Source organism: Dendropsophus ebraccatus, chromosome 9 (genome assembly GCF_027789765.1).
Source record: "Dendropsophus ebraccatus isolate aDenEbr1 chromosome 9, aDenEbr1.pat, whole genome shotgun sequence".
Taxonomy (NCBI): domain Eukaryota; kingdom Metazoa; phylum Chordata; class Amphibia; order Anura; family Hylidae; genus Dendropsophus; species Dendropsophus ebraccatus.
Window position 1 is genome coordinate 18,566,109 of NC_091462.1, and position 15,369 is coordinate 18,581,477.

Genomic DNA, 15,369 nt, shown 5'->3' on the forward strand with positions numbered 1-15,369 from the left:
TGCAAAACTACAATTCCCATCATTCCCCATTCACATGGCTCTTATACACAACTCAGTACAGTAAACATGGCTGCCGTTCCTAGGCCATAATGCCCCATGTGGATGGGGGTAAATATATCACTGTAAACCATAGGGGTCTTGGACATAGGACCCCCATGGTTCTATTAGATAGGGGGAAGGGGGTTTAGTTAAACATTTACAACTGTTTTTTGTCTCACTAAGTTTGACCCCCATAAACTGGGGGAAGGGGGGGGGCAAAAGCAGAATCCCCCTGTTAGGTCCTGTCCTAGAGTTTCCATTCATTCTGCACATCTATACATGTAGGAGTCAGGAGATGTAAAGAATCAATGTATTAAACCTGAATCCCAAAATATACCCGAGGATGAAATGTGATACAAACTGAAATAGCCGGGACAAGAGAGTGAATTTATTACCCTGCCAGGGTCAGATTTCCGTCACTTTGTAAGTTATTAGGAATGTGTTCCTTGTGGCTCAGGTATTGTTACCAGTCGATTTGTGACACATAAAGCTCACTCCACATTCTTCTCAAATGTTTTCATGGTCGAGTATTAATAGAAAGTGCAGGGAGATAAAGGAGGGGTGTAGCTGGGGGTATTGGGGGGGCATATGCTTTGCCGGGGTGCTCTGCCACCAACAACCCCCTGTGCCTTGGGCGCTGCTGCCCCACCAACAAGCCTTTGTGCACTGGGTGCTGCCCCACCAACCAGCCTCTGTACCTTGGGTGCTGCCCCACCAACAAGCCTCTGTGCACTGGGTGCTGCTCCACCAACAAGTCTCTGTGTACTGGGTGCTGCCCCACCAACAAGCCTCTGTGCACTGGGTGCTGCCCCACCAACAAGCCTTTCTGCACTAGGTGCTGCTTCACCAACAAGCCTCTGTGCACTGAGTGCTGTGCCACCAACAAGCCTCTGTGCACTGGGTGCTGCTCCACCAACAAGCCTCTGTGCACTGGGTGCTGCTCCACCAACAAGCCTCTGTGCACTGGGTGCTGCTCCACCAACAAGCCTCTGTGCACTGGGTGCTGCTCCACCAACAAGTCTCTGTGTACTGGGTGCTGCCCCACCAACAAGCCTTTGTGCACTGGGTGCTGCCCCACCAACCAGCCTCTGTACCTTGGGTGCTGCCCCACCAACAAGCCTCTGTGCACTGGGTGCTGCTCCACCAACAAGTCTCTGTGTACTGGGTGCTGCCCCACCAACAAGCCTCTGTGCACTGGGTGCTGCCCCACCAACAAGCCTTTCTGCACTAGGTGCTGCTTCACCAACAAGCCTCTGTGCACTGAGTGCTGTGCCACCAACAAGCCTCTGTGCACTGGGTGCTGCTCCACCAACAAGCCTCTGTGCACTGGGTGCTACCCCACCAACAAGCCTTTGTGCACTGGGTGCTGCTCCACCAACAAGCCTCTGTGCACTGGGTGCTGCTCCACCAACAAGCCTCTGTGCACTGGGTGCTGCTCCACCAACAAGCCTCTGCACTGGGTGCTGCTCCACCAACAAGCCTCTGTGCACTGGGTGCTGCTCCACCAACAAGCCTCTGTGCACTGGGTGCTGCTCCACCAACAAGTCTCTGTGTACTGGGTGCTGCCCCACCAACAAGCCTCTGTGCACTGGGTGCTGCTCCACCAACAAGCCTCTTTGCACTGGGTGCTGCTCCACCAGCAACCCTCTGGCCATGGCATGTACATAGAGCAATAACAGGGCAGCAGTCGGGTGACTACCACTCTACATAAGGGTAAGTTCACACATACTAGTTGCAGAAGTTTCTGGGACTGTCCCATTCATCTGAACAGGACTTGCAGAAATCCACGTATAACTCCATGCAGACAAATGGAACAATCCCAGCACATCCAATGCACATGACTACACCCGGAACAGGCTAATAACCACAAGTCCCAACATATCTAACCAAACACAATCAACGCCCCTATGCAACCCCCGACCCTAGAGTCATAGGAAGATTGCTAAATGCAACATTAACAAAATACAACTTTTCCAACCAATGCATTCCAATGGACACCATCCAGGTGATTAGAAATACAATATTATGGAATATGTGCGGCCTGATACATTTCTGAGTCTTATGTGCCAGATGACACCCTCGGCTCGGCTGCACCCGGCGAGCTGGGCCCTGCTACATCGGTAACAGCTCTTGTTAAACAGTTATAGAATCTTTCCCGCGTACACCATCATTCAGCTCCTCATCACCACGAGAGCCGGCAAACAATCAGCAAAGCTAATTTCTTAATTATCTCTGCTCCGGCGCTAATGATTGTGGATCGTGTCAAGTAAAATCTGTTTGGATTTCTGTAAATTGGAGTCGGACAAGCCTGCAGATCCGTCGCCAACCTGATAAATCTCACCCCCCTGTCTTTTGTTTTTACTCCAAGCCTCTTTCCTGTCGCCATCTCAGTATTTAATCTGACACCGCCAGGCAGTGAGAAGGGCTCAACTCTTCCCTTTAAAGAGAGAGAGAGATGGAGGAAAGAAAACTAACCGTGGGGACAGGAGGGCTGGCTGCACAGGAAGTCTGCGCCAAGGCGAAGCCCTGACACAAGCCTTTAATCTTCCCCTTATTCTCCGCCGGCCCTACATTATATACATGGCTTTTAAGTAAACTCTGATAAGACCTAGCCCCCCCTCCTTATGTTACACGTTGCGTATTTCTTTGTTGTATCTGTACCTGGGAAAGCTGGGTGACAACCACGTGACTATATAACTCTGTAACATCAATCTGTATATGACTGTAAGGTATCTGATAACTAAGGATGATGAAACCTGGCCCCATTGGCAGTCTACTATGAAGATGTATGCTCGTCCTTCTGTGTGCATTAACCCTCTGCAGCTTTACTGTCAGCATTATAGGTGACATCATAGTACATTGCTTCCATATTGTGATGTCAGGGCATTGCAGTTCACTCTTCTTGTATATATTATCACGTGTTTTATTCTTGTAGTGTGACATCATATTATTATCCTTACATTGTGACATCACTGTGTACAATCCTTACACTCTGCACTGTCCTTGTTCTGTGACATATGCACAAGCCAAAAAGACAGAAATGGCTGCACATCGCACCCATGGCTGACACGAAAGCTTATTCAGCTACATTTAAAACCAACATCAAAAGTTAGTATATAATTTGGCCAAACCATATTGCCTCATGTACCACGTGCAGGTCTTCTGATACACATGAGTCCCTAACCAAAAAACATCACTGTTCCGGTCAGCGACCACAATCCCCGCAAAACGTGCGCAAGCAGAAAAGGGGGGCCATGGAATGGCCCTGCAACCCCATTGTCACAGGACCAGACCCAAAACGGGTACAATCCTTACAATCTGCACTATCCTTGTTTTGTGACATCACTGTGTACAATCCTTATACTCTGCACTGTCCTTGTTCTGTGACATCACTGTGTACAATCCTTACACTCTGCACTGTCCTTGTTCTGTGACATCACTGTGTACAATCCTTACACTCTGCACTATCCTTGTTCAGTGACATCACTGTGTACAATCCTTACACTCTGCACTACCCTTGTTCTGTGACATCACTGTGTACAATCCTTACACTCTGCACTACCCTTGTTCTATGACATCACTGTGTACAATCCTTACACTCTGCACTGTCCTTGTTCTGTGACATCACTGTGTACAATCCTTACACTCTGCACTACCTTTGTTTTGTGACATCACTGTGTACAATCCTTACACTCTGCACTACCCTTGTTCTATGACATCACTGTGTACAATCCTTACACTCTGCACTGTCCTTGTTCTGTGACATCACTGTGTACAATCCTTACACTCTGCACTACCCTTGTTCTGTGACATCACTGTGTACAATCCTTACACTCTGCACTACCCTTGTTCTATGACATCACTGTGTACAATCCTTACACTCTGCACTACCCTTGTTCAGTGACATCACTTTGTGTACTCTTCTTGTTCTGACATCACTGTGTGTACTGTCCTTGTTCTGTGACATCACTGTGTGTACTATCCTAATTCTGTGACATCACTGTGTGTACTATCCTTGTTCTGTCTTTCCCCTTACTAGAATGGCTGATAACAGAGAACAACAGGCTGACCTGAACCCGCCAGAGAAAGCTTTAGGTTTACTACGTCTTTACACTTCGACATTGTTCTTACACTAAGTCTATAGACTTAATGTACCAAACTTTGTTTTCCCTCAGATGTCTGGCTACTGCTACTTCCTTTCCTCCCATTGAGAAGACATGAACGCTCGGCAGAGCTGAGAGTGCATGCATTGGTGCTATTGAAGGTATATGTGCACATTTCCTATAGAGGATTTAGGTTTAGCTTTGGGTTTAGTGTCTTTTTAGTTTCTTTTTGTTCAGTCCCCTCTGGTTAGAGTGCTAGCTTTTCAGCATTGTACAATTCTTCCCTATTCTTTTCGCAGCCCACTCAGAGACAGTCGTGAAAGGGTGCTGATCCGTGCACGCTGGTATGCCACACAGACACTCCTTGGGTCATATTACCGGCGTGTAGACGATCCTTAGCTGCACTGTAAATTCATCTCATACCAACACTCTTTAAAATGCTATAACTGTACCTGAAAATCTTCGCCTATTTTATACATGTTACTTTAAGGACACGTATGGACGACATTATCGGAGCTAGGAGACTGGGCGTTCTGCCCACCCAAGGTTTTTTTTTTTTTGTATTTTGTGTGTGTTTTTTTCTTGTAACCAATGCTTACATTACTTTCTGTGCAAGAAAAACAAAACATATTACAGCAGGCTGGCAAGGTAAACGGTGACAGACATGTAAGGTCATCAGGAATAAGTGGGAATGTTTAGACCTCCTCCGCTGGGTAAACATTCCTGTGCTGACGGCCCAAGATGAAGTATGAGGCTCCCAGTTATTGGATCCTCGAGTGAGGTTAAAACAAGAAAGGAGAAGGTTTAATGAGAAACCTCAATGTGTTCCAGGAGTTATGGTCAAGGTGGGTAAACATGGCGCCCCATATAAAACTGGGCCAAACTAGACGAAACTATGAAAATAATCCCTTGGGTCAGAGTGATAACCTCACTGAAGACTGGTTCCATCCAAATCTTATAGTAACCGTTCTTTATTACAATACCAAATACTAGAAATTAAAGGGAGACTGCCACAGTCCTATGTGCGGCCATCATGTTATAGAGCAGGATGAGCCGAGAAGATAGATATATAGTTTATGGGGAAAAGTTTTAGTATAAGATGTATTTTCCTCATTTATTTGGTGGTGGGCGGTCCTAATCAGAGGTTGACAGTTAACTCTGTTTACAATCAAACAAATTTAACTGTCAGTTGTTGATTAGGACCGCCCACTGGACTCCTTAAAGTTTAAAATGAATATTATACAAGTTTTACTGAATCTTTTCTCATAAAACTATATATCGATCTGCTCAGCTTCTCTTGCTCTATAAGACAGCGACATGTTCTATGTTTTAGGTGATCATTACAGATGAAAGCAAATTAGGCAGTGTTAGGTCAGGGCTCTGTAATTTGTGACCCTCTAGCTGTTGCCAAACTACAACTTCCCAGACAGGATTTGAATCTGTATAGTCTGGAGGAAAGACGGGAAAGGGGGGACATGATTGAAACCTTTAAGTATGTTAAGGGACTAAATAAGGTTCAAGAGGGGAGTGTTTTTAGTAAAAAACTGAGCTCAAGAACAAGAGGACACAGTGAGAGGTTAGTTGGGGGAAAGATCAGAAGCAATGTAAGAAAATATTATTTTACTGAAAGAGTAGTAGATACCTGGAACAAACTTCCAGCAGAGGTGGTTGGTAAATCTACAATAACAGAATTTAAACACGCCTGGGATAGACATATATCTATCCTAAGATAATAAGGAAGAAAATACTAAAAGGGCGGACTAGATGGACCCAGTGGTCTTTTTCTGCCGACAATCTTCTATGTTTCTATGTTTCTATGCTGGGAGTTGTAGTTTGGCAAAAGCCGAAGAGTCACAGGTCAATGAACACTGCAATTGGTAGTTATTTTCTACGCCTTTACTCTTCAGAATTTATAGTCACAGTTGGGGGATGGGGGTCAGGGTCAGGGTTGCAATGATTCAAGCCAGTATGGCTATTGGTACATAGAGCCATAGACTGATGTGAGTGATGACAATCTGGAATAGGTTGGTGCTATATAAAGGAATAAAACAAGAATGAAACAAATCCCTTAGACATGGCTTCCTACAATGGCGAATCAGTTTCGTTCACCACCTATAGACTCACATTTCTTCTACGACAGCGACTCGAGGTATCGACTTGTAAAAAGATCAGATCCTGACAACTTATCAGTCTACAGAACGGAGATTCCTGAGCGGCGGCAGCTCCAACGTGGCGGAATCATTAGACAATTAGCCTAAAAACCTACAATGATTTTACCGGGAGAGATTGTTCTCTTAAGGAGCCTGACGATATCAATCCCCGGCGCGTTACCTGACTCAGCTGCTTGTAGAAATCAAATTCAGTCAGAGATAACAGCTAATCATTTGTCACCGTGAGAAGCAATTCCCGGGAATCATAGGGAGACCCTGCCGCTTCAATCCGCAGGTCTGTCAGATTGCTCGGAATTACATTCCGCTGCCGATGTAACCTCTGCACTTCAATTGTTAACAACAAGGAGCCCCAGTCTATCAAAACATAATATCAGAGGAGCCCAGACAGTTTTCATGCTTTCGCTTCCAAAAGGGAAGACGTTTAACCGGCCATATGTGGATTGCAGCGGAAAAGATCTATATTGATGTAGCAGAGCTGAGTTTGTCATTTGACACAAATGATATTAGGCTCTTTTTCGCACCAAGGCCATCTATGTGACATATACATTCAAAGCAGGGATAGGGAACCTTGGCTCGCCAGCTGTTGCAAAACTACAACTCCCATCATGCCTGGACAGCCAAAGGCTGTCCAGGCATGATGGGAGTTGTAGTTTTGCAACAGCTAGAGAGTCAAGGTTCCCTACCCCTAGTTTAAAGGAGACATAGCCTTCTATGGACATGTTTTCTGATGCATCCTGTTTTTTAAGGGTCTGTTCACACCCCCAAATCTGAACAACTAAAAAGATACCGGTGCCGGATCGACCGCCTGTCGGACCGAATGGATTCCTGATGATGACTTTTTATCTGTGACTTTTGCATTGGAAACTCCTAACAGAACCTCAGTTGTAGTGGTGAACAGAACCGGATAACATAGTCCCCTACACTATTTCATGTAGAAAACTGGATTTGTCACTTTCCATCAAGATATGTCTTAAATTGACATCAAATTGTGAGCTTTGAGTCCTTTTAACACAGGTATAAGGGAACCTACGGCCCTCCAGCTCCTGTAAAACTACAATACCCATCATGCCCATCCCCTCCAAGATTGGAATTGTAGTTTTGCAACAGCTGGTCTCATAATAACAGGTTCAGCTCTGCTACATCAATGACTCTTTTTTTCTCTCTCTCTCTCTAGATATATATAAATATTGTATATACACGTCCGCCCCACACGTATATACATAGACACATGCATATTCAGAAGTGGTAATCTCGCCTTACCCTGGAACTTTTATGTATGCATTCATGTTTGACCCATTTGCTAATTCATGCAAATCAGCTGTGGCAAGTACCGTGCATAAAGAGAAGATAAGAGAACATCCCGGAGATCGGATTCTAACCTCCTTACTATAAAATCAGAGAGGATTTATATCAGATATATGTTAAAAAAAGCTCCGAAAATACCCTGGAAAGTATGTGCCCCCCCCCCCCCCCCATAGAATATATAGGATGCCTCTTCTCCATCACCAGTGACATTCATGAAGGTTATATACATAGCATAATCCATACACTTCCATTGTAACAACGGGTTCATATAAGCAGTAAGTATCCATCCCCCTATTATAGATTGTAAGCTTATATGGTCAGGACTAATGTAGTGTGCCGCATCGCCTTTCCGCATCTGATAGAAGATGATGGCGCTAAGTAATAGTAATGGCGCTACAGTATATATATATATATATATATATATATATATACTGTATATATATATACCGTATATATATACCATATATATATATATATATATATATATATTTATATACATATATCTAGTATGAATGAACGTGATATCCGATACAGCAGAGCTGAGTGTGTCACTTGGCACAGCTCACCCTGGTGTGGCACAGCTGCCTTTGTCAGAGACCAATTTGTCATTTGGCTCACCTTGCTGTGATGTAACAGAGCAGAGTTTGCCATTTGGCTTACTTTATCATGACATAATGGACCGAGTTTGTCATATGGTTTAACTCACTGCGATGTGGCGGACCTGAGTTTGTCATTTGGTTCACCTTGCCGCAGGCGAATCAGGACACATGTGACCGTACCCTAACAGCGCTATGTCTGTTATTTGCTTCACCTTTCCCTGATGGAACAGGACACGGTTTGTCCTCATATAGCAGAGCTGAGTTTGTAATTTGTTCTGATCTGATATTTGGCTTTCACGTGATGTAGCAGAGTTCTGAAATACTCAAAATTTGGGGGAGATTTATCAAACATGGTGTAAAGTGAAACTGGCTCAGTCGCCAATAGCAACCAATCAGATTCCATTTTACTTTCCTCACAGACTCTTTGGAAAATGAAAGGTGGAATCTGATTGGTTGCTAGGGGCAACTGAGCCTGTTCCACTTTACACCATGTTTGATAAATCTCCCCCCATGTGTTTGTCACTCGGTTCACCTTACCCCAACACGTTTGAACGTACCATAAACCACTGTTCCCCAACCTGTTGCTTTCCAACAAATCCCATCATGCACTTCGGCCTTTGGCAAATCTGTCATATACAGTATGAACATACTCTAAAACCAAGCTTCCCCAACCTGTGGCTCAGTGGTGCTTACAAGACTACAACTCCTATCATGGGTGGAGTAACCATCACAGAACCCAGGCTAGGGAACATTGCCTCTAAGCCAGGGGTAGGGAACCTTGGCTCGCCAGCTGTTGCAAAACTACAACTCCCATCATGCCCGGACAGCCAAAGCTAAAGCTTTGGCTGTCCGGGCATGATGGGAGTTGTAGTTTTGCAACAGCTGGCGAGCCAAGGTTCTTTACCCCTGCTCTAAGCAGTCATTTAGCTCCCACCAATTATAATTTAGCAATGACGACATAGTTGAGCCGAGTTTTTCATCCTTCGGTAGTAAAGCTGAGTATGTCAATTGGCTTTATTTACACTGCGTCCTGATGCCATCACTTGGCTCATTGCAGGTAAACTTACTGGAGCTTTTACATCTACAGACAGTGACCTTGCCTGGGTCTGGGTGCCATCTGGTCCCATCCGCTACATCTGTACGCCTTGCTATGATATTGTCACCTATCAGCATGCCATCTCTGCAGCCCCCATCCCGCTCGCCTGTCATCGGCCGCCAAACTTGCAGGGTTACGTTCACAGAAATGGCGGCTCCTCTTGAAATTTAATCAGATGAAGAAAACCAAAGACATCAGTGGGGGGGAAAAGTCTGCAATTTCTCAGGTTTAACTAAATAATTTATGCATACATTCACTTTGGCATGATGAAGCAATTTTAGCCTTTAAAACCCACAACTACTCAGGAGGGAAAAAGCCGAGTTCCTGCGACTTAAATAATTTAAACATCCAGGTGGAAGTGCTTGCAGCGAGCAGCCTTCCCCTCCAAGACAAAGGGAACGAGACGGCGGAGAACGCCAAGGAGTTAACAATCACACCCCGCATACTGATACAAACTATCAACCTTGTGGGCTGGAGGAAATCCTGGAAATTATTATTTTTTTTTTTTTCCTTTTACCGGAACAGAGCAGATAGCAACTTATCTCTCCCAACTCCTTGTAATCCTCTCCCAGACCCTCACACTAAACGCTCAACAGGAAACCCAGGACCTTCTGTTCCACAACTTGTTACATTGTATCTGGGGCAGGAAACAAATAAATGCCAACTGCAGGTAAATGGGAGCCACTGTTTATTTCTTCTTCTACTCGCTGATTCTAGAAAGAAGACAAGGAATTGGAAATAAGTCACTGGACTTCCTGGAGTCCAGTCCGTTCCCCGGGGAGGTCAATGTGTGAAATGGTTTGGGGAAATGTTACTGTTTATTTTCATTAGGAGGAGAAGGTGAAAAAGAAAAAAAAAAATTAATAATGGAGGTGTAACGGCTACGTAATAATAATAACTAGATAGAAAATTATAAGAAACCAATAGAAAAGTATAAGGGATAGTGTGAGTAAAACTGAGTTTGCGGTATATATATCGGTAATAGTGAGTGTGTTCGTTCCTTGGTTACAATGTAAAAACTGCAACAAAAAGGCAAGTGTGAACGAGCCCTATATCGGTAGTGCAGGGGTAGAGGACCTTGGCTCTCCAGCTGTGGCAAAACTACAACTCCCAATTGACATACTCAGCTCTGCTAAAACAGGAGGCCAAATGACAAACTTAGCTCAACTATGTCATCATTGCTATATCAAAATTGGTGGAAGTTAAATGACTGCTTAGAGCAGGGGTAGGGATCCTTAGCTCTCGAGCTGTTGCAAAACTACAACTCCCATCATGCCTGGACAGCCAAAGCTAAAGCTTTGTCTGTCCAGGCATGATGGGAGTTGTAGTTTTACAACAGCTGGAGAGCCAGGGATCCCTACCCCTGCTGTAGTGATAATGATTGGCTATTACATTGTATTCATCTGCCCCTTATAATGGCATTTATCTGTAATAATAACCGTTCAGTCACTTTATTGTCCATAGTCACACAGTGGCAGGAAGTGGTAGTTAACTCATGGCAACCAATCAGGGCTCGGCTTTCATTTCTTATTAAAAAAAAAAAGTTTACTATTGCATTCCATAAATCGCATAAAATTATATCGCATGCTATTTCTTGGCTGATCACATCATGAGAGCTGACTTTTTTTTAAATCAGTGTTTCCAGCCTTCAAAATTTCAATGCAAAAAAGGGTTAAAAAATAATTGTATGTATATATATATATATATATATATATATATATATATATATATAATCTGTAACTATGGCTATTAATCTGTAATCTGTGCTGTTATTCTGTAAAATTGACTACTAATGTATGATGGTCCACTTCAGAGAGTAAACAGGGATAATTGGGAGCTGTGGGGCAAAGGATTCAAGCATGAAGGATGATGAGAGTTGTAGTGGTGAAGAACAGAGCTTTATTCAGACAACGTGTTTCCAAGAGGGATCCCTCCTCATCAGGTCCATACCCAGGCTACTAATGGCTAATAAGGGCTATTCTTCAGCAACGATGACCATTGATGGTAATGCTACGTTTACACAGAACGATAATTCGCCCGATCGTACTATTAACGATGTCGGAGTAACGTTTTTTTTTTCATAACGATCAGCGTTTGGACGGTACGATATATCGTATGGAAATTCATTTTGCGATCGTTTTGCGATTGCTTAAGCCTATTTCACACATTGGTTAAATTGGCGAACGACTGTTCACGTGGAACAATCTGCGAATTTTTTGCGAACGATCAACGACGATTTGAGAACCTGTTGAAAGATCAATCGTTGAACGTTCGCTGCGTTTACACGTACGATTATCGTTCGTTCGATAATCGTTCCGTGTAAACGTAGCATAAGGACTATTAATCTCTAATAAAGACTATTAGTCAGATATAAGAACTATTAATCTGTAATACCAATATTCAGTGATATTGACCATGAATTAATCTGTATTTCTTTTACATTACTAACTGATAACTATAAGTTGGAGTGGAGGGTTTAGTGAGTGGTCCCGTCTTACCTTTGGTCAGTAGCCCCCTGTCTGGAGTAGTCCAGTCGGTCAGGTGCCCCCCAGGAGTAGTAGTCGGTATACAGTGATGTGATGTGGCTGCACTGTCCCGGTGAGGATCACACACAGAGCAGCAGTCCTCGGTGAACACTCATAAGGAGACATCTACTCATTCTTTCCTTTCTAGACGTCACCCACACACAATAAATAATCTAATGAGAGTTTGCACATCTTCTGGGATTCCCCAACAACCTGTAATATGACCGGTCCTTTGACTCAGTGTCCTCCTAACCCAAAGGTGAGTTTCGGTATAAATAAGGGGGGAATTTGCCTCAAAACCGCCATGGAGTTGGTGTCAGGGGCGAGGGGAAGTCTTGGTAGTAGATTCTAAGTTCTTGATTAACTTCTTCTAAGTAAGGCTTGAACTAGAAATCTTCAGAGTGATAACCCCATAGGCCTGACGTACGTGGAAAACACGAGAGAGGAGGTTGATAGGAGATGAAGAAGTGAGTGTCTTGCTGTAGGTGGGCCGTGTGATTACGCTGCTATAATATAAGCTTTATACAAAGCTTCCGCCTTACCAAGAAGGTTAGGGGACACTGAGGGTATATGTCCCAGCTCTGCGTATATGGCATAGATATCTATGGTGGGAATGCCTATAGAAATGGAACAATATGATACTGTCGGTGGACAAGGGTAGCGATATGTCTGTAAAAAAAAAAAAAAAAAAGAAAGGACGGAAAACCGAGGTCCGTCACATTGCGTTTCAGGTATATGCCAATAGGATTTCCTATGTACACCTCCAACTGAAGGCATCCACCACATGCATATCTGTATAGTGATCTATAGTAATCTATAGACCCCGTATTTAAAAAAACATATGCTTCTTTTTTACAGGGCGCCTATGAGAATGCTAGATGACTATTTTTCTGTACTGTTCAAAAAAAGTTGCCAAAATTCACCAGCCTGACGACAGATGTCGCAAAGAGAAGAATTGGGCATGTTGGACTGTCCTATCCTTTTTTTCTTGAGGCGAAATGGTGTCTGGCAGCGGCTTATCCTCCCTGTCTCCGTTAGGAACACTTGAATGTTCGGCCATGTATGAAGGGTTCGGGAGAGATGTCGGCTAACAGCTATCAGGTGGGTATGTAAATATTGTTGGAAATTAGAAAGAGGATAAAGAAGGGATCACGGAGGTAGGGATTGTACAGACCTTCTTGACAGTCATCCAGATATGGCTGATAACAGCGACAAGACAAATGTATTTAATTAATGCAGATCACGACTGGAGAGCGCAACTGGATCTTGCTTAGGTCTAACTGAAAAAATTGGATGCAGGTCTAAGGCTGCCTGGAAAACATGGATACAGCCATAGGCCATAGACTGTATCCATGTTTTCCCGCGATCCCTAGGCTTGCATCCAACAGTCGGACTTGAGTTGCGTTCATCTCTACTGGCAATGCTTTGGGTCTGGGTTCGGATTGTAGCCTTTACCTATTCTAATATAGCATCTTCTATTTAGATATAGAATTGGATGGTAAGCTCCATGGCCGGTCCTGATGGGACTGAAGACAATATGTAACATAGAAGCTCACAGCTCAACAATCTCCTCTCCAGTGATGCCACAACCCCATAGCCGGAGCCAGAAACGGGGCTCTTTTCTCAAGACGTCTGCCAACTCCACGAAATGAAGTGTGTGTTGTTCTCCGTCTTCCCTCCCCGTATCAGTCTTTTCCAATAGTGGAATTTCTGGAGCCGTGTAACAAACATTCCTTACTATACGGAGCAGATTGCAACCCTTTGTCTAATTAGGACTCTCGCAGATACAAAAGAAACTGTCATTTTGATAGAGCAAAAACAATCTGTCTGCCAAAAAATGTCTAACTATAATTCTTAAGATCCATAAAAAAAATATATAATCATCTCTCTCGCTGTTGAACATGCTATTTTGTTTGATATACTGTCTTATTGGAAGCCTAATTTGCTTTCAGCTGGAGAAACAACATGTAACATACGTTTTTGTGATTAATTTACTCGGAAATATGAGTAATTACAATGAGTGGACCATTTCCATGGATGGATTATTAAGTTTGCAATAAATGCCGTGTATTCCCCCCTTCTCTTTTTATTGCAAGACGTCAAACCCTTGAGTGTGCAGTCTGGGCTATAGCGCCGTGTGAGCTATGGGGGTTTATTACTAAAGGTAAGCTCTCCCAGGGCCCCCCGGGGTCCAGAAGGCATTAGCCGTATGTTCTGACACAATTACAAAAATCAATAAGCAGGAACCCCCCACCTGGGCTACGACCCCTGTGCTAAATTTTACATACCATAATAATGCATATCAATTTCCACCGCCCACCGTACATGCCCTCCAACCAACCGGGAGACTGCTGTGTCAGACTTGTTTATCCTGGTGGGGTGTGCAGATGCCAGGTTTACTGCATCATTGTCAGTTTTGTTCCCTCCGAAGCGTTTAAGGAGCTGGTGTAACTCCTGAACGGGCAGAATGATGACAATGGAGAGGCTTGTTGTGGCCACAAGGGACACTTATTATCCGGGATCAGATAAACATGGCTGACTTCTTCTTCCTACTGTAGGTGTGTGTTATTGTAGGTCAACTCAATAGCGCAGGGTTGCGATACCAGACATAACTGATGGGCAGGTGTGGCGCTGTTTTTGGATGACAATAACCTTGTTGTTCTATTCCTGGACAACCCTGTTGACTTGGTATTCCAGTAAAGACTTTGATGTGTCCATGTTGAAAGGACTTGTTATCTAAATTTATCTTTTTATAGGTGGCCAAATACCACCATCTCCATTGTCCATGTAGACCATGCCATGACACTAGTAAGTGCGTTATACATCGGACCAGCTCCACTTTTACCACCCAAATGGTGTCCTTTGATTTGTAAAGGCAAAGCCCACCAAGTAACACACCATGTTTAACCGGGTGATTTTCAGGATCGATCGACATACTACCCATCAGGACAATGCAAACTTATATGACTGAGAGCAGATAAATGACTTTTAGGTAAGCTCCCCCAGAGGACAAAAATAAAGTGCCTAACGAAACCTCTGTACAAAAGTGCGTTGAGCGTGTAATCTCCATATAGTTGTTCAATATACAACCTCCATATAGATGTCAAACATATAACCTTCACGTAGGTGTTAAACATACAACCCCCATATAGATGTCAAACATACAATCTTCATATAGGTATCGAACATACGACCTCCATGTAGGTGTCAACCGTACAATCTCCATGTAGGTGTCAACCATTCAACCCTTTATATAGATGTCAAAATACGACCTTTCTGTAGGTGTCAAACATACAACCTCCCTGTAGGTATCAAACATGCAACCTCTATATAGATGTCAAACATACAACCTCCATGTAGGTGTCAAACATACAACCTACAACATGTGCACATAGGTTGCATTTTCAACACCTACATAGAGGTTGCATGTTCAACACCTACATAGAGGTTTTATGTTTGATACCGACATGAACATGTAACCTCCATGTAGGTGCTGAACATACAACCTCTACGTAGGTGTTGAACATTCGA

General features: G+C 43.7%; 1 protein-coding gene and 1 long non-coding RNA gene across 5 annotated transcripts in view; one reads left to right on the plus strand and one right to left on the minus strand.

The window, feature by feature from the left end:
• The window catches only part of ZEB2 (zinc finger E-box binding homeobox 2), a 117,985-nt gene that overhangs the window by 47,626 nt on the left and 54,990 nt on the right, over nt 1–15,369 (minus strand). The window lies entirely within an intron of this gene.
• On the plus strand, nt 9,846–13,892 carry LOC138800737 (uncharacterized). Its single transcript, XR_011364512.1, has 3 exons — nt 9,846–9,983; nt 12,697–12,939; nt 13,322–13,892. It is a non-coding gene; the product is annotated as an uncharacterized lncRNA (long non-coding RNA).